The sequence below is a fragment of the Hemicordylus capensis genome, chromosome 3, assembly GCF_027244095.1.
Source record: "Hemicordylus capensis ecotype Gifberg chromosome 3, rHemCap1.1.pri, whole genome shotgun sequence".
Taxonomy (NCBI): Eukaryota; Metazoa; Chordata; class Lepidosauria; order Squamata; family Cordylidae; genus Hemicordylus; species Hemicordylus capensis.
Window position 1 is genome coordinate 151,936,531 of NC_069659.1, and position 20,163 is coordinate 151,956,693.

Here is a 20,163-nt window from a genome sequence, read left to right on the forward strand (position 1 = left end):
TCATCCCAAGGTAAGGGTTGTTAATAACAGAATTGTTGCTCGGGGCGGTGAGGCGGGGGTGCAGGTGGCATTCACAGTTCTAGAGTAGTGAGCTGTTGGTGATCTCAGAAGGTCAAGCAAGGAATATGCTTGAACAAGCCTGAAATTCTCTGCTTGACTAAACAAGGACTGGTTTCTTCAAACAAACCATTCTGAATTCTGGTTGCTTGAAGCAGCCAGATCATAAAATACAGTTAAAGAAAAATTAACACACTTTGGATGCTGCTTCTTTCCCAGGCTCTCTCTCTAGAGAGCCAATGTGATGTAGGGGGATAGTGTACTAGACTTGGAGACCTGGGCTCAAATCCCTGTTTAGACATGAAGCTCAGCAGATGACTCCGGGCCAATCACACACTCTCAACTTAAGCTACTGTACCTCACAGGGTGAGTGTAAGTCCTTTCCAGTTGCAAATTTGGATTCTGAAATGAACGTGACTGAGCTTAAAGATGTTTTATCTTTCTGGTTTGCTCAATGCTGCCCCCCCCAAAGGATCCTAAGGTGCTCCATTTCCACCATGTCACCATCAAAAAATATCACAGGAAACCTGATGGTTGCCAGTCCCTTTTAGCAACGAGTTGCCCTTTGCAAAAGCTTTGATTACCCAAATGCAGTAAAACAATAATTAGATACAGGTGATCTACATCAATCCTATAAAGTTGCAAAGAACAATATCCCAAGTAATTGGTCCTGACCAATGTAAATAATGCCTGTCCTTTTTATTTACATTTGGTTTCCCCCCTAAACTGCCTACTGGGTCGCAAGGAAGCAAGAGCCTAGCACAAAACTGAATCCCCATCTATCAGTATTAATCTCACACTTTACGGAGGCGCCATCCATTTATCTTTCCGACACAAATTAGAAATTCAAGAGTTTTAACAAATGAGCCTGCAAATGTAAACTTATTAGGCCATATATTTTTACTACACACTGTGCAGTGCCCTCCACAAAGCTGTCCCTTCAGAGAGTGTTTTTCTATTTTGTGTTATTGATGGCAGCTAACTAATCACATTTTTAATGTTGTCTTTGGGGAGGGCTGTTTGAGTGCATGGGCAAACTCAACTACCCAGAATAAATCTACCTTATTAAATGGTTGAAATTATGTGTCTTTTACGATAAAGAAACTCTCGAGCATTGTTACATTTGCTAACCTGCTTTTTCTTCCCCCCAGAAATCAAAGAGACTTGGATTAATTAAAATAATACATCAAAACTGGGGATTGTACAGAAGATGTCTGGGTATGAGGGAAGAGACAAGAAAAATTGGTTAATTGGTCTCTTTATCCCTACCCACATGCCACCTCCATTGCCCGTCCTTTTTATAGCTGTAAGAATTTCTTTAAAAGCTTCCCTATCCAAACTAAATCTAGCGAGGAGCCAGATCATTGAAGATGTTGCTGAAACAATGCATACACCGTGCTCTTTCCCAGGCATCATCTGTCTGTTGCACCAAATAGGGCCAGTTTGAGACATGTCGGAACATCCTGCAAAACTAGGTTTGGGGGCCCTATGTACAGCTAATTTCCTTTGGGCTAAAGAGTGGAGAGGTTGTCCTCACCTTGATCCCTCAACTACTCTTCTGCCTCTGCTAAGTTGGCAACAATCTAGAACAGGGATTCTCAATGTGTGGGTCCCCAGATGTAATTGGACTTCAACTCCCATAATTCCCATCCAAAGGCCGCTGGGGCTGGGGATTATGGAAGTCTAATAACATCTGGGGACCCACACGTTGAGAAACCCTGATCTAGAACAAAAGAAAGGGAACTAATAGCCTCCAAGCAACTTCTCCCCTCCTCATTTCTATTTGCCTCATTTTCTTTGTGGAGTCATCCAATGAAGCTGATTGGCAAGAGATTTCGGATGGAGAAAAGGAAGGACTTCTTCACACTGAGTATGATTAATTTAAGGAATTCAGTTTGCAGACTTTGCATTCAGAAGGTGCTAGGTTCAATTTCTAGCTGCAAGATTCTCAGGTAGAAGAGCTGGGGAGGAGCTTCAAGAGCTGAAACCAGTCAGGGTAGGCAGTACTGGGCTAGGTGGACCAAAGTCCTCACTCAGTGCAAGGCAGCTTCCTATGTCCAGGGGAAACTTTTCGGGATAGAGGCCCTGCTTTGCACACAGTAAGTGACAAGTCATCCTCGACTGCCCCTTGGTTCCTGCCTCTCTTCCTCTCAGTATTGGCAGAGGGCCAGCCTGTCTGAAATCCTGTCGTGCGAGAGTATGGCTTCTGAGACTCCCCCCTCCCCAGCTCCTCTTGCTGTTCTTCTGCACAGATGCCAGAAAAGTATGAGTCCCCCCCCCCCAATTCTGTGGCCCCCTTCAGTTGCAGTAGTTGCAGCGTGCTTAAACCGGCCCTGGCACCAAACCAGCATAACCAGAGCTTCTCTTGGAGAAAAGCTTTCAGGTGCAGCTTTGCATCCCAAGCAATTTAAGGCCAGAGTCAAGGCAGCATCATAATAGCCGAATGGGTGTTAACACGGGAGGGTCATCTTAAATCATCCTAGCAGAACATTTGAAACCAGCTATTTCAGACTTAATGAAGTCAAGCCAGTAACTACATATCTACACCATGGGTTTAAAACGGATTGAACAGTTATCCTCTTTACCCAAAGCACCAGGGCATGTCATTTTGTGAAGGGGGATAGCGGAATTATCTCCACCAAATACAATTCCAAGGATTCTTTGAGAGAAGCCCTGTTAGTTAAACTAGTATGAACCCAATATGTTTGAAGCACAGAAATACCCCAAACTAGTGGTTATTAGGTTCCCTTGAGAAGAAGATCAATAGTGAAAGACAATCTTTTCTGAAAGAGAGTTTGCGCTTTTCCCTTGCAATACAGCTCACAAGACAGCTTTGGGTATAGACTACACTGTCAGTCTGTCAATGGTGGCCTGGTACAGTTGGCTGCTTGAGAGGGAACATGCCATCTCCCCCCACTCCCGTCTCACACTCTGGGCCAGAGCTTGCTGAGACTGCCCTCCTTCTCCTTCCCCCACCCCAGCACGTTCTGGCTGCCGGGGCTGCTCTTGCTGTCACAGCATTGAGCATCCAGCTGCTTTGCCTGCTTGGGGTCCATCACTGCTACTCCACTATCTCCCTTGAAGATTCATAATGGAAAAGGCAAAATCATACCAGTGCAGTGTGTGTTGGGGGGACAGCAGAGTGAAGAATGGGCAAGCAAGTGCTGCTGAAGGCTAAGAAGCAGCAACCAGAAGGATATGGGGTGGGTGCATAGGTGAAACTAGGGAGGGCAGCCAGGGCGCGTGCCCTAGGCACCACTGGGGGGGGGACCAGTGCCATGCTGCTCCTCACCCCCTCCCCAATTTGCGGGTTATTATTTTTTTTTAAGATTTTTTTTACTTGTAGCCCCTTCGGGGGGCTTCCTAAGGGCTGCTGGGGGTGTGTCTGCAAAGGTTCCCCCTCCCCCAGCCGGCCTCTTAGATCATTGCCACAGCCTGTCTCAGGCTAATTTTCAGGCCCATTTGGGCCTACAAAGATCAGTGTGGTGGTAATTTTGGAGGTCACTGCACATGCTCAAAAGGCCTCTGCAAGGCCTGACAAGGCATAGGACCTTGCAGGGGCCATTTGAGCATGTGCGGCAGCCATTTTTTTAAAATAAAAAAAAGGCTGCTGAAAACAAAAATGGCCACCGCACATGCTCAAATGGCCGCTGCAAGACTCAAGTCTAGATTTTCCCCTGATCTAGGGAGTCAGAAGAATGCAAAGTTGTTGGCAAGGGACCCGAGCATTTAAAAAACAGATATAAAAGGCACAAAAGTAAGTGGACAAAACATCCCTTTAAAAGACAATGTTGGTTTAATACCTTGTAAGCTGGCAAAACTGAAGGGGGGGAGGCAAGGAATAAAATGGAAATATTCACTCACATGCTGTTTAATTCTCTATACAGAGCTCTATCTTTATCTGAATGTTTGTCAAGTAATCTGATTATAAAGTTTGTGGGATTTCAAACTTGGAAAGTGCCTGCCTTTAACTAGTGTGGTGCTTTTAAAAAAACCAAACAAACTGAATATCACACTGTTTTGCTGTTCTGTGGCTAGTTGCAACTTTCACCTTCCTGATCAGGCTGCTGGATCCAAGCCTATTGTAAGCTGCTGGATAATTTCAGATTGTTTGGGGCCCCTAGGTTTTCCCATTGCAGCCATCTCCCTTTAAGGCAAAAGCTGTTTGGACAGAAAAAACACATCCCTGAATTTCTTGGAGGCAGCAACCTGTACTGAGGTGTGCTGAGGTGGCAGAGCATTTGCTAAAGAGAGCTTTCACTGCTTAGCTCTATGGAGGCATGCCCAGCACATAGATGTGCTGCGATTCCTTGGGAAGGCGACTGGCACATATGTGCCACATGTGCGGTTGTATGTGTGTGTGTATGCATGTGTGTGTTGCTTACAACCTGTTTCTCCTGAAAGTGTCTGGAATTGTATTTTTGAGCTGATATTATGGTAAAGTTATCTGAAAAATGTATGTCAGATGCATGGACAGGGGCGCAATTTCAGTGCTTGCCCTAGGCGCTATTTTCCCTAGATACGCCTCTGAGTGGGTGAAACTCTGCTGTCTCCCCAGCATGCACCACACCTGGATGGCGCCATCTTCTCCATTCTGCATCTCCTGGGGTGCAGCACAGCACAGCAAAGCAGGAAGGCGTACAATGTTGAGCAGCACCAGTAGTCAAAGCACACCCCAATAGGGGGAGGGGGAAAGGGGGCGAGGGAACAGGAAAGAGGGGTGGTCTCAGCTGGCTCTGGCCCAGGGGAGTGGGTGGGGTTGGTGTGGAAAAGGAGCCAGGAAGAGAATCAGAGGCATCAGAAAGGAGGAGGGATGGCAGCTGGGAAAAGCAGAAGGCGGGTGGAGTGAGGTCCATGGCTGGGATGGGGGCTTGATGGTGGGGGACACTCACCGCCTGAGGCCATTGCCTCAGTTTGCCTAATGACAGAGATGCCCCTGCAGTCCGCACAGGGCAAAGGTGAGGCCCAAGAGGTCTGTCCCACAACCTGTGAGAAAAGAATGATGTCCGGTGAAACTAGGAACACTTGTGTGTGCATGTATACAATCCCTAAAACCACAATTGTAGCCTCAGCAAGCCTCCCTCAACTATTGCTGATGGCACTTCCCTGCCAGATATCATTGGATTCATTTACCTTTTAGTAGCCTATGCTGGTTTCTGAAACAAACATGTAGTAACCTGATGATACCATTTCCTTTTTTAAAACTGAAGAATATTTAATCAAGTGTTTAATTTCACAGTTGGATTTGGTTGTACTTAGAACCATTACAACTCAAAATACATTCAATTACATTCAGTATCTATATAGGTATGGGGGCAGGGAACAGAAGGGAAGCTCGTGCACTCATGTGCACATATTAATGTTTTGTTTTGTTTTTAAAAAGGCATCCCCAAAAGTCAAATTTAAGGAAAGTGATTTACCAGGAACAGACTCCAGAAAACAAGGATGCCCCTGAAAAATAGAGGACAGTTGGAGCTTATGATCTTCACTGTTCTGGGCTGGGACAAGTGGCAGCTTGTCCCAGCAAGCCAGTGGAAAGGGGGGAGAGGTCTTATTGGTTAGTTGAAGGATCACCTGCTCCTGAATGGTTCTTTCTGCCTGACAATCCCATTGGAAGAGGCCCTGTCTCTTAGCTGAAACCACCTTGGGGTTAATGTATGAAAGGCAGTATATAAATTTAACTATAAATGGGACTGTGCCCAAATAAAATTAAAGTTAACTAAATGCCCATTGAAATTAAAGGGGATTTTAATTAGCCATGACCAACTTATCTCATTTATTTCAATGGTGCTTGGTCATGACTAACTTCCTCTGGATACAACTCAGTGTCTCCAGCTTCTCCTTCTTGCAGTTACAGGATGGCTGCAATGGAATCTGGAAGTTCTGCTGCCCAATGGTTCCAGCAGGTCAATGGAAAGAAGCCTCATTGTCTCTCCGCCTAGCAAGTACAAGATAGTTGGGAACTGATATCATCTTAGAGAGGATAGAGCCAGGTGGCAGTTGGTCCCATCAGGCCAAAGAAATGGGCTTCATCATCACTCCCTCTCCTCCTGCAATTAACAAGAGGGCTGGTATGAGATAGTCTTCGAATATTATCCCAGAATTCTCTGCAACATACTAAGAATTCTCTTAGCAGACAAATCAGTGTGGAAAAATCTTTCCTGAGGATAAGAAATTGGAAGACTGTTGTCCTAAGTTCCTGAAAGTGTCCACTAAACAACAAACAACAAAAAAACCCACCACACAAATACCTCATCCCTTTGTTTCAAGCAATAGAGACTATTGATCAAATATATTCCATGTTATTTCTAACCAGTGACTCAAGATCAAATGTATCAGCATATAGAATATTGGTTTTGAATGCTTTGACTGCAAGAGTTGTGATTCTTAATAATCATACAGTATGTACCAAGTCTGCCTGTGGCCTGTGTGTCTATCCCTTCTTTAACTTGGAGTTCCCCTTAAATGTATCTTCCCTTGGTCCCTCAATCTCCTCTCCCCTCTAATCTATTCTTGTTACTCTTCTAACGTTTTTTCTTACTTACCTGGAAGAAGGAAACAATTTCTTCAGCATCTTTGTCGGAATGACACTTGGCTGCAAAAAGAAACGTCAATGGCAAAGAAACCATTTATCACAAAGCATTTCAGACAGAATTTTACTTAGCAATCTCTGGGATAAATGCAGATTTTACTTCCCCTTCCATAATTTCATTTAAGTGTGTGTGTGTGTGTGTTTGTGTGTGTGTGCGCGCGTGTGTGTGTGTGTTTTCTTTGTTAGTTGTGTTTGTTATACACTGGCTGACATTCTAACTGTTGCAATGGGAAAAGCACTTCTGAAAAGTTCAACTAAATCAGCTATACTGCTGGCTCAATGGTGTGGACAAATTTTGATGACGTCTCCTTTCCCAGTAATCACTCTATGCCACCTCAAAATATACCCCTGAGGGTCACACAGCCCTTAGGGACATATTTTCAGGTGGCACAAAACTTCCTGGGGAAAGGGAGGTCACTGAAATCTACCCTCCCACACACATACTAGTACCAGTGCAGTGTTCGTCTGGAACTCTTCAGAAGCACAGGTGCTACACTGGTGCTTCTCCCATTGCACCACTGCTTTGTTAGTCAGGATGTCAGCAACTTTATATAATAGTACGTAGAGCAGACAAGCAAAAGCATGTAGATATCTCAATGTGTTCTTAAAGAACAGTGGTTTATTGAATGCCTAAACAGCCTGACCAATGACATCTGTTTTGTGTAATCTCATTATTCTTAATGTTGAGCAAAATGATGTAATTACTCTTGGTGCTTTTATTACTTTGTGAAAGGGCTTGTTAAATCATTTTAACCAATGATCTGTAGAAATGCTAATTGCCCTTTTATAGCTCCCTTCCCAGCAGCAAATACAAACACAAGCAAGATCAAGATTTTCATCTCGGAATATCAATATTAAAGGATTTTTTTTTAAAGAACTTGGGTTGATTAAGAAAAAGGAAGGCTTAGGAAGACAGGTGTCAGGACTCAAGTTTGCAGCAGTTCTGATGACCTGTGAGATCTCAAGTGAGGATTTTTTGTGTGATGCCACTTGTGCACCACCACCCAGCTCTGGCCAAGGGAAAGAACCACACCGGTCAAGGAGACCATAAGTCTACTTATTTACTGCTACTATTTATATACTACTTTTCAATGAAAAAGTCTCAAAGTGATTTACATAGAAAAAGAATAACAAGATGTTCCCCTGTCCCCAAAGAGCGTACAGTCTAAGAAGAAACACAAGATAGACTGGAGCGATGCTGTGCTGGGGTTGATTAGGACCAGTTGTTTCCACCCTGCTAAATGTAAGAGAATCGCCACTTTAAAAGGTGCTTCTTTACCTAATTAGCAGGGAGTATCTGCTGATACTCCCTGTAGGTTTCCAGGTTAGACATGCTCACTGGTTTGAGCAACTAGGAGATTTCCTTCTATTAGAGATTTGCATGAACAGTTCGTACATGGCCTGGCAGAGTGTGGAGTTAAGGATCTAGTAAGGATCTAGTAAGGAGTTAAGGATCTAGTAAGGAGCTCCTTACCTCCTCATCCCTGCCCTGCCACTTTTCCACCGGCACTCGCCCTACCAACAGCCTTGTAGGGCTGCGGTGCTCTTCCCCGCAGCCTCCATACAGCATTGGCATGCACATGGCGGGTACATGTGCATGCTGGCCATGTGCGTGCCAACGCCTTGTGAAGGCTGTAGGGAACAGTGCTGCAGCCCTGCATGGCTGTTGTTAGGGTAGGCGCCACTGGCAGAAAAGCAGGGGGATGGGGACGAGCAGGTAAGGCACTCCTTAAGGGAACAGCTCCCTGCCCCATTGAGCCGGTTTGACTGTTGGTGCCCGAGCTGGTTTGGCACTTCCCAGAGCAAAATTGCCTCATACACATCCCTACCTTCTACCACACTAGATATTGCCTTCATCCTTTGTTTCACCCTGCTCTCATGCAGCACAGCAGCTAGGTATGACCCAGGACAAGTTTCAAGGAATGTTACAAATGGAAAATTCACAAAAGTGACATGGATAATGAGTTGACATTTCAATTAGATTAGCTTTAGCCTCTAATCAAACTGTTTCACAAGACTACCAAGTACCCACCACACCTTGCCCTGCCTTCACCTTTGGCTCATGGTCAAGTTGGGTCTATGGCTTTGAAGGATAGCCAATGATATGTGATACCAACATGGGGAATAACTGGAACTGTGTGCATGACAGCTTTCCTCCATCGGCCACACAAGCATAGCAAGTTTGAATTCTCCAACTAGACAATAACCTTTGCCCACCATCCCTTTGGCCAGCATGCAAATAACTGTAAAAGTAGTTTACATGATGTCAAAGGGGCTCTAGACTTATCATTTCTTCACTAGCAGCCCACCACAGTGCAAGGCAATCAGTTTTTGAAGCTGAGGGAATTTCAACCACCATTTGCGGGGTGGCATGGGGTCAATGATTCATATTCTTGCTTGATCACTGGGCCACATTACTAGTGTCACAACAGTAAATTATAACCAAGAGCTGTGCAAGCATAAGTTAGAAACCTGACTTCTTAGAGGCAAATAGATTTCCAACAAAGTGAGTTGCACATGGTTTGTAGCAAACCAAACCACATGTGACTGGAAGTTTGCTAGTTCCAATAAACTGACAGAGAAAGAAAGAAAGAAAGAAAGAAAGAAAGAAAGAAAGAAAGAAAGAAAGTGGGGGAATGGTTATTTGCCCAGGTAGACTGGGGGAAATGAGAAAAATCCCTGTGCAATCCACAGAGGTACTAATGGAAGCAGGGGGAAGGAGTGCTGTTAATCAAATGTCAATAAATGTCTAATAGGAGGATAAGAAGAAGCTGGATGTTTGAGGCCTGGGGGAACTGCACAAAACAGTTTCCCACTAATATTTGTTCAAAAATTAAATGGATCGTTAGACTTTGCACATACCTTGTGTCAGCTTTGTACAAACATTTCATCAAACAATTTCACAATCTGGGCAGGAAAAAAAGATACTGCAGCATCTTCTAAGGAAAAGTGAACTTAGAATCACAAGTATTCACAAGCTATATTTTCTTTTTAGAAATTAAGCTGTCACCTGGGAAGAGAAACAAACACAACCTAAATTATCTCATTTTTAAAAAGTAAAATGTGTGTAGCTATAGATGATTTCACCTCTCTTTTAATAAAGCCCTCCTATCAAATTCTGAGAATAAAGAAACAAGTAGGTTCTTCTAGCATGTTAACCAATGAGGGACTCTAGGGATTAACAATAAATACAATTTTTTAATTAAGCACTTAAAATGAGGTAGGTGGTGTACAAAAATAATTGGAACAAAGAGGCCCTGCCTGAAGCTTTGCAAACTAAATAGTTAAATAAATATTATACAAGGAGATATTGAAAAATTGAAGACCAATACTGAGCTCATAGTCAGAGACTCTCCCTGACTTGGCTCATTTCATCTGCCAATAGTACTGTCAGAGAGGGTCTGATACATATTATTAAAGGCTATCTCATTAGACCATACTTAGAAAAAAACCTGCACTGGATTACTCAGAGTTAGCCAATTATAGACCTGTCTCCAATCTTCCATGGGTGGGCAAAGTGACTGAGAGCTGCCTGTCAGCTCCAGGCAGTCTTGGAGGAAACAGATTATCTAGACCCATTTCAAACTGGCTTTTGGGGAGACTATATGGGGTTGTTGTTGTTGTTGTTGTTGTTGTTATTATTTTACATTTATATCCCGCTCTTCCTCCAAGGAGCCCAGAGCGGTGTACTATATACTTGAGTTTCTATTTCACAACAACCCTGTGAAGTAGGTTGGGCTGAGAGAGAAGTGACTGGCCCAGGGGTTGAGACTGCCTTGGTCGGCCTGATGAATGATCAACTGGATATTGACAGAGGGAGTATGACTGTTGATCCTTTTGGATCTCTCAGTGGCTTTCGATATGATCAACCATGCTATCCTGCTGGATCGCCTGAGGGAGTTGGGATTGGGTGGCACTGTTTTATAGTGGTCCCATTCCTACCTCTCTGGCAGATTCCAGATGGTGTTGCTTGGAGACTGTTGCGCTGCAAAGCAGGAGTTAATGTATGGTGTTCCACAAGGCTCCATATCGTCTCCAATGCTTTTTACGTCTACATGAAACCACTGGGAGAGATCAGGAGATTTGGTGCAGAGTGTTATCAAAATGAGGAAAACACCAAAATCTATTTCTCCGTATCAGTTTCATCAGATAATGGCATAACTTCTCTAAATGGCGATGATAATGGGCTGGATGAGGGATTGAATCCAAATAAGATGGGGGGTGGGGGGGTTCAGAACTCAAGAGATCCTTTAGATCTGCCTGCTCTCAATGGGGTTGCACTCCCCCAGAAAGAACAAGTATGTAGCTTGTGAGTGCTCCTGGATCCCAAACTCTCTCTGGTTTCTCAGGCTGAGGCAGTGGCCAGGGGCACCTTTTATCAGCATTGCCTGACATCAGCTTCACCAATTTCTTGAGGAAAATCTTAAAACAGTGGGGCATATGCTGGTAACTTCTAGCATATGCACATCAGCATATTGACTACTATATTGATCTCCACATAGGGCTGCCTTTGTACATATTCCAGAAACTACAGTTGGTGCAGAATGTGGCAGCCTGACTGGTCTCTGGGATAACCTGAAGAGACTATATAACACTGATCTTAAAAGAACTGCACTGGCTGCCAATATGTTTCCGAGTGAAATACGAAGTCCTGGTTATTACTTATAAAGCCTTGAGTGGCTTGGGTCCAGGGTCCTTAAGAGAGCTCTTCCTTTGTCATGAACCCTCTCACCTGTTAAGATCGACTGGTAGGTAATGGCTACCACCAGTTTGGTGGCTACACGGTACCTTCTCTGTGGCTGCCCCAGGGCTCTGGAATGTACTCCTTGTTAAAATAAGAGTTTCTCCATCTCTGGCTGTTTTTTAAAAGACTATTAAGATGCACATGTTTTCTCAGGCTTTTGTTTAATTTTAATTGATTTTATATCATAATTGTTTTAATCATTTTTATATTGTTTTTAAACTTATTACACTGCCGAGGTATGCACATGTCAGGTGGTATAGAAATATGATTGATAAACAGACTAACAAAACAAATAAAATGCCTTCACTATCCATGGTTAGATAGGTCACAACTGGGGAGAACCTTCTCAGTGAGGCCACCCCAGTTATGGAATGCTCTTCCCATGGTGGCTCATCTGGTTCTACACTTATTTTTGGCAGCAAGCAAAGACCTTCTAATTTCCCCGGCCTTAATGATGATAAGTTAACCCACTGGGTCAATCTAACTCAGTTTTGTCTACACTGTTTACACTCAGATTTTGTCTACACTGAATGATAGCAGCTCTCCAAAGTTTCATGCAGGAGTCTTTCCCAGCCCTACCTGCAGATGCTGCCAGGGAATGAACCCGGGACCTTCTGCATTCAAAGCAGATGCTCTAGCATTGAATTACAGTACCATCTATCCAGTAGAAAGTCAGTGAAAAGCCTTGTGAAACAGAAATGCCTCAACAGCACATTTCAAAGCTGTCATGGTGCAAATTCGCTGAACGTCCCAAGGAAGAAAATTCTACAGCAGCGGTGGCACCACAGAAAACTCTGCCCTCAGCAACCACCATTGGATATTAGTCAATGGCAGGCCAGAGAATCGGGCTTGCAAGGCTGATTGTAAAGCACGAGTAAGCTAATAGAGGTGAAGGCTGTCCTTAACATAATCTAGCCTTAGACTGAGAATTATTTTGTGATTTTGTTCAGGGTGGGGGGTTGTAAATTGCTCTGGGCAGCATTGATGGAATTGTAGTCTTGAAAATACATACTGTTCTGTTTTTCTGGAATGTATTGTTGGGGACACCCTGACCCCAACATTGAACCCAGAGGTACCAACCCAGAATTATATGGAATCCAGGCCTGTGTCTGATTCCATTTTATTAAGGAATCAATTAAGGCCTGAACTCAAGATGAACTGACCAGTACATGACATCTAGGCTTCATGAATTGCCTCTGGACAGACAGTAATTGCTCTGTGAAGGAAGAGGCAATCCGGCATTGTTTCTCAATGGCAGGCTTGGTTTCAGGTGTCTCACACATATCCAAGTACTATCACTGTGGAATGCCTTGACAGATGCATGGCAGGAATATTTACATACACTAGCAATTTGAATATGTTGGTGCCAGCTCATTCATGTTGAATCAGAACTCATAGCCCAGCAGGCCAGATTGAGTTCTGATCTTTACCAGTACCACTGAACTCCTTGCAACAGGAATTCAAATGGAGTTAAATGATTAAACTCCTAAAAATTGCCTAAGCTTGCTTTCAGGTAATGTCTTTGGGGGAAGTTAAGAGCTGGGCTCACATTTCCTCCTGCAAAAAAAGTCTATGTTAATCATTGATTATTGCTGTGCTTTGCCCAAAGGGGATAATCCTGTCTCTCTCTGAGGGTCATTCAGTATGTAGAATTAGGAGTATTGTTACACCCAATTGCTGTCTTTAGGAATTTCACTCCAGGTAGATGTACACAAAAGAAAATTATCTAATCACTGTCTCACAAATATAGCTTTTATTCTTCTTTTGTTCACACCTTTTAACACTTTTGGGACCCCGGAAATCTGGGGACAAGAAAGGATGCCCATTTGCAAGCTCAGAGATGCAGATTTGCTTTAGGCAAATCTGCACAGAACAATCTCCTCCCCAAAACAGCAGCTAATAGGAGATGGAGCTCACCCTGGACTGAGCTAATATCCTGAACTAATATTAATAATTAAAAGACAATATCCAGATGGTAGCAGCAAATTGTCACCTTTTGGAGATCCAGGAAGGATGAGGATATTTTGAATAGATTCTATGGAGATCAAAGGTAGAAACAACTATAAGGATGGAGTGTACTGAACAGAGAGCTCGCAAGCTTTGCCTAACCAGCAGATTTTGCTCAAGAACGATCCTAGGGTTCGCTGTTCCAAGCCGCGGGGCTAAAGCAGGAACTCTTTCTCGGGTGAAGGGAATGTCTGTGACCTCTGCTGCGCAGTCAGAAGTCAAGACTTCCCCCAGCCATGCTGCTTTCGCTCCCCACTTCGCTCTGAGCACCTGCCCCCAGCCTGCATGACTGCTTGAAGCTTGCATCGCACCCCAAGCTCCTGTTTTCCAAGCACCAGTGTTTCTCCTCCATCTGAAGCCTCACTGCTCCCAAGCCTCAGATCCTGGTAATATGCTGCTTCTACAGCCCTGGGATCCCTCTTTCCTTCCCCCTTCTTCCCCTCCCTTGTCTCTCTACTAATTCCTGATTTCCCCAACCATACTACTGCACCTTCCTTACCTCCCCCCCTTTCCCATCTATATTTGAATTATGTTAGGCTCTAGGAAGATTTAATACACACACACACACGATAGTTAGGAACACTGGGTTGATGTTGTTGCTAGCCATGATTGAAATATTATTAGTAGTTCAGATTGATTGTTCTGTTCTCTGCTCACTTAGATTGATGCTGTTGTTCTTCAATGATCAATAAAGCCCATTGAATTGTTTGAAGTATTTTTGGGTCTTCTTCTTTCTACCTTCATGCCCAGACTACACATGGTCTAGTATACATGGTCGTTATAGTATATATGGTCACTGTATAAAGAACTGGCCACTTTACACTGGTGAAGCCAGCCTAATTTCCTATGCTAGCTCCGGAGCATATCTAGTATACAAATCAGGCTTGGTTCACAACAGTATATGGTCTGAGGTGGGGGAAGGAGTCATATAGAATACTCTCTTTCCAAACAGGAAATATTCCCAGATAAATTTAAGCTTCCCCCTCCCCTCTGCTCTCTACACATGGATTTTGAGGATTTTTTTTATGAAGCTCAGTCCCATGTGGATCTGAGGATTTTAAAAATCATGTTGAAATGGGACAAAGGCATTTCCACTCTGTAAGTTCGATCCAAATCCCATGTTGCACGAGCAAAAGGTGACTATCTAGTATTAGCACAAAGTGGTGGGGGGCACAGGGGATTCAGTCCCCTGTACCCCCCCCAAAAAAAATCTACTCCTGAAGATTTTCTCAGGAGCATGCAACCAGGGCGGGGAGCTGGAGAATGAAGGCAATTGGTGAAAATTGCAACTCCCTTGCATGAGTGCTAGGAAGTGAGTGGAACGTAGAGTCTGAATACAATCCCTTGTCTACAAAACAACTTCTAAGATTAACACTCTCTCTTTGCTTCTAGCCACTTATTCTTACTTGGTCATAAGTCTCAGGGGAAGAATTCTAGCCCTCACAGTGGCATTTGGAGCTAACTGTGGCACAGATGAAGTAGTTCAATTTGACATTTGTTTGTGGAGACCTCCCTCCTAGCCCCTCCTCAGGACAGCTTGGGGTTCATTTGTAGGGTGTCCCCTCCTGTGACACATGAGGGACTTTCTAGCACACAGGTGCCACATGGGACTGGTGAAAACATATGCTGGCTATTTCTTATAGGGAAGAGGAAAAGGTTGCATCATACCAGCCAGAGAATTCCGTCCCAGAGCTCATGTGGTATGTTTTCTTTTGTTCCTATAATGCACTGTCCATGAGGCAATTAAAGTACTGGAAAGACACTGTTTTTATCTGGCTTTTTGTAAAGTCAGCTGAGTGGTTGTACTCAGGTGACCAGATTTACAACAAGGCTATGCAGATTATTACCAGAGTAGATAGTCATGAAGTGACCCATTTTAGTTGGTCACAGAGACTTGTATACATCAGTAAACTCCCCAAATTCAAGTGACTTCAACACAAAATGTACAGAAGACATAACAGAATAGAGTAGAATGTAGTATTTCAAAATAAAAGGGGTTTTTTGGTGGGTGGTGGTGTTGGTTTTTTTTGATAAGGCAGAAAACAAAGAGGGTGGGGTGGGATGGAATGGAAAGAAGAGCCATATGATTGACAGATGGGACAATGGCTAATAGAAGTCCACCTCCAACACTAGAGTGAATACATCCTATAGGCTGGCTAATGTGAGGGGAAAGAACAGTCTTGTGGCACCTTCAACACCAGCCTATTTCTTGTGGCATAGCGTTCACAGACTACAGCCTACTTTGTCAAAAGCATGAAGTGTTATTCTCAGCTAGCAGATATAGGAATGCATATACTGTACAAATGCGGGAAGAGAATGTAAAGTTCACATATATACAGGATAAACACAGTGATGATTCTTAACCGCATCATCTATATATTTAATTCTCTTAGCCGGTATGCGTGCCCAGGATTTGGCAGCAGAACTCTCGCAAGAGTTCCTGGCATTGGGCGAGAGTTCGGGGGGCCCAAAAATGGCGGAGGATTGTGATGGCAGGCTGCAAAACGGCCTGGGGAGGTGGTCTCGGCTGGCCGCTGGGAGGCGGTGGCGGCAAAGCCCAGCCTGGCTGCCGGGGGGACGGGAGGCAGCGGCAGGACAGACGGTGAGATGAGAAAGTGGTGGGGAAGCAGCAGAGAGACTGGAAAGGAAGTGAGTGGGAAAGAGAGAGTGTGGCTGGAGGGAGGGGGAAGGGGGCAAGAGAGTGGGGCAGGAGGGAGGGGGGAACAGCCGGCCTCAAATAGCGCGGGACAGCTATTAGCAATAATACACTCACCCAAGAAATGCTACATTAGTATCTGTAGTGGGACTAGAATAATTGCCTCCATTCAGGCCTAAACAAATCAAATGAAACTTCCCAGTATTGATGTGGCCTGCAGATGGGGCTGTAGTATTGCCAGACCCACTTGCTTTGCCATTTGCAGGGTGGGGTGGGGGGTGGGGGGGGTGTACTTCAGTGAACTTCCTAAACTCGAGCCTCAGCCATTTTCTGACTCTATGATTGCTTGGAAGTAGGGTTGCCATATTCTGGCTCTCCAAATTCAGGTTCCCAATTTGCATATTGTATAAATTGGCTTGCAAAGAATTTGCATGTGCAAATTAGCAGCTGCACTTTCTAGTTGACTTGCATTTGCTCTGGATATCTACCAACAATAGTTACTGGGAGGATATCTTTGCCTGACCATTTTCCTTGACATACTTACAACAACAAAAACAACAATTTATATACCACTTTTCAACAAAAGTTTCCAAAGCAGTTTACACAGAGAAATAATAAATAAGTAAGATGGATCCCTGTCCCCAAAGGGCTCACAATCTAAAAATAAAATACATAAGAGACACCAGCAACAGTCACTGGAGGTACTGTGCTGGGGGTGGACAGGGCCAGTTACTCTCCCCCTGCTAAATAAAGAGAATCATCGTGTTAAAAAGGTGCCTCTTTGCCAAGTTAGCAGGAGCAATGAAACAAAAAATGCACAGCTTTTAAATTAAGGCTGTAATTCTGTACACGTTTATTTGAGAGAAGATCTCATTGAAACCAATGGTGCTTTGAATGCAAAGCCAAGAAAGTCCTTAAACATTGCAACACACAGGAAGGTTGTGATTCACATCAAAAGCAAGCTATCCCTCTCAAGAGCCCAAAAGAGACCCCCTGCTGATAAAAAACAAGGCAACATTCCTCAGAGAATTACTGAACTTGTGGAAGTGAAACCCTCCCAGCTAGCATCCTGTGCCCTTCCTCTTAATCCAAGTCCAGCGGTTGAGCAGAATAGTGACTGCATGTTTTGCTCCATAACTTTGCTTCTACAAGGGCTAGAGCTTAGCCTTTTAAAAAAAGAAAAAAAGAAAGTTGAAATCTGAGCGAATCCGGGCGAGCTAAGCCATCCGGGCAAGATGCTTAAAATCTGGGTGATACATGGAATTCTGGTGGGCATGGCAACTCTACTTGGAAGAGAATTGCATTCCAGACAGACGTGCACCTAGGTAATTCTGGAGCCTGGGTCTAAAGACCTTTGGAGGCTTCCCCTCCCCTGCAAATTGGGGCCAAGCGATCACACCACCTGGGACAGACTAAAGAGGATTTGGGGACTCCCAGGGGCTGTGGAGGTCCTGGACTTGGGCCCAGAAGTCCAGGGGTAAGAGCGCCTCTGATTCCAGATAAACTGTCATTCTGACAAAGTGTTTTCTTCAGAAGGCAATACTCAGGTCCAGTTGCAAAAGACCTGCAACAAGCCCAAGGAAATGCCCTCACATTATGGCATAAGCAGGTGAAATACAGAAGAGACCCACCTGAACACTGCAAAAAGGAATAAAAGAGATGCCAGCTCTCTTCCCTCCTTGTTTGTTAAGAAGATCCAAAAGTTGAGTCAAACTCTACCTAACATTTCTTCTCTATCCTTAGCAGAATTGAGTGAGTCTGTGCCAGAGGGTGTGATGTTCCCTGCTCTCTCTCCTTTGTCCAGCTGATTGCTCTAGCAGTCTCCTTCTTTGAATATCCTTTGTCATGGAGCATACCAGAAAACATAAGCCAAACAGTTCCCCATCATATTATTAAAAGGCCTTTTGATAAAGAATATATAACAGACACTAATGATATAAGAGAATAGTAACTAAATACCCTTTATATGAACATGCAAAATAGTACAGAACTAGAAACAAATTCAACCTAAGTTGGAACAAAGACAATCTATGATTTCACTTGATGGAGATCACACTTACAGAACTAAATGTATTCCGAAGGAAGAGCTGTTCAATTCATTATAAAGAAATCCATTTGATCTGTTCCATACAAGTCAACTACGGTGACCTGGAGACCTCTGTTTCAATCTTGATCTTTATCAAATGGAGAACTGTCTTAGAAAGTCCCATATGCTTAACAGCACTAGTAGTATTCATCCAAATGCTCAAAAAGACTTACTGAAGTAATCAGTGGAGGAGAGCTGGTCTTGTGGTAAGGTCAAGTGTGCTGTCAAGTCGATTTCAAGTCCTGGCACCCACAGAGCCCTGTCATTTTATTTGGTAGAATACAGGAGGGGTTTACCATTGCTTCCTCCTGTGATGAGATGATGCCTTTCAACATCTTCTTATATCACTGCTGCCCGATAAAATAGCAGCGGAGGTTCAAACCCGCAACCTTCAGCTTGTTAGTCAAGCACTTCCCCACTGCGCCACTTAAGGTGACTTGGTCTTGTGGTAGCAAGCATGAATTGTCCACTTTGCTAATCAGGATTGCATTTGAATGGGAGACTACATGGGGGAGTGCTGTAAGATATTCCCCCTAAGTGATGGGGCTGCTTTGGAAGAGCACCTGTGTGCTTGCATGCAGAAGTTTCCAAGTCCCCTCCCTGGCATCTCCAAGAGAGGGCTGAAAAAGACTCCTGCCTGCAACCTTGGAGAAGCCACTGCCAGTCTGTGTAGACAATACGGAGCTAGATGGACCAATGGTCTGACTCAGTGTAAGGCAGCTTCCTATGTTCCTATGACATGCTAGTAAGGTAGGGTAGTTCTCTACCTTACTAGAATGTTACAGTAAGCCGGTTGCTTTAGTAAGTAACAGAGGTGGTTCCACACACTACTGGAGTTTGGGTGAATACTACTAGTGCTGTTAAACATATGGGACTTTCTAAGACAGAACAAATTTAGTTCTATAAGTGTGATTTCCACTGAGTGAAGTCTTAGGTTGAATCTTCATTCCACCTGAGGTTGAATGTGTTTTTAGTTGTGTACTACTTTGCATGTTCATACAAAGGGTATTTAGTTACTATTCTCTTACATCATTTGTGCCCGCTGTATATTCTATATCAAATGATAAAGAATATATTCCGAGGCTTTGGAATGCACTCCCTGTTGAAATAAGAGCCTCCCCATCTCTGACAACTTCAAAAAAAAATCTTTAAAGACACATTTGTTCACCCAGGCTTTTGATTTTAACTTTTTATTTTGTTTTAGTCTGTATTGTTCTGTTGTAAACTGCCCAGAGTTTAGAGTTCTGGGCAGTGTACAAATGTGATAAATAAATAAATAAATAAAAATGAACTTTGTATAATATGGTGGGGCTCTGTTTAGTTTGTGTTTGTCTGGTATAGAGATCCTAGTATGCATTCGTTAACAGGAAAACACTGACATAAACTAATCATAACTAATATTTGTGCTTTATCAGGAGCAGTAACTCCTGAAGTTATCAGGAAACTCTGGGAGGGGACCATCTGCTGGACTCCCCCTAGTCTCACGACATGTTTTCGAAACCCCCTTCAAACATGGAATCACTCTTTTGCTTTTGGGATCATGCCTTGCTGTTGCCATCTGCCACAGCAGAGGTCCATGGACCTGTGTGCACGTTGTCATTGGATGATAAACCCCCAAGCTAGCCGGGTGTGCCATTGAGCACATTCTGTGCTTGTGCTCCCCAGAGAGAATTACCACAGCAAGATCTAGGTAGCTATGACCAACAACTTTCCTTTCTCTCTCTCTTTCTTTTACCTCCAAACCTCTATCCCCCTTCCTAGCATAGCAACCTGGTTAGGTGCCTAACCAACCACTTTTTCATTTCCTGTACCTTGTTATTTCTCAATAATGCAACTCTTTACACCCGTTTGATGCTAATTTCCCCCACTTGAGCCAAAACCGTCACAGCAGGTGGCAGCTGACACACCTCCCACAGACCTCGTAATGGTAGTTCTGTGGTAGAACATCTTCTTTGCATGCAGAAGATCTCAGGTTCAATCCCTGGAATCTCCAGGCAGGGTTGAGAATGCCCCCAAACCGT

At 43.9% G+C, this 20,163-nt stretch overlaps 1 long non-coding RNA gene across 1 annotated transcript in view; it reads left to right on the forward strand.

Annotated features, from left to right (window-relative positions):
• The window catches only part of LOC128349333 (uncharacterized), a 30,876-nt gene extending 16,774 nt beyond the window's left edge, over positions 1 to 14,102 (forward strand). Inside the window, exon 4 of the long non-coding RNA XR_008318748.1 lies at positions 11,908 to 14,102. This is a non-coding gene — a long non-coding RNA (uncharacterized LOC128349333). The remainder of the gene's footprint in view (positions 1 to 11,907) is intronic.
• The last annotated feature ends 6,061 nt before the right edge of the window (positions 14,103 to 20,163 follow it).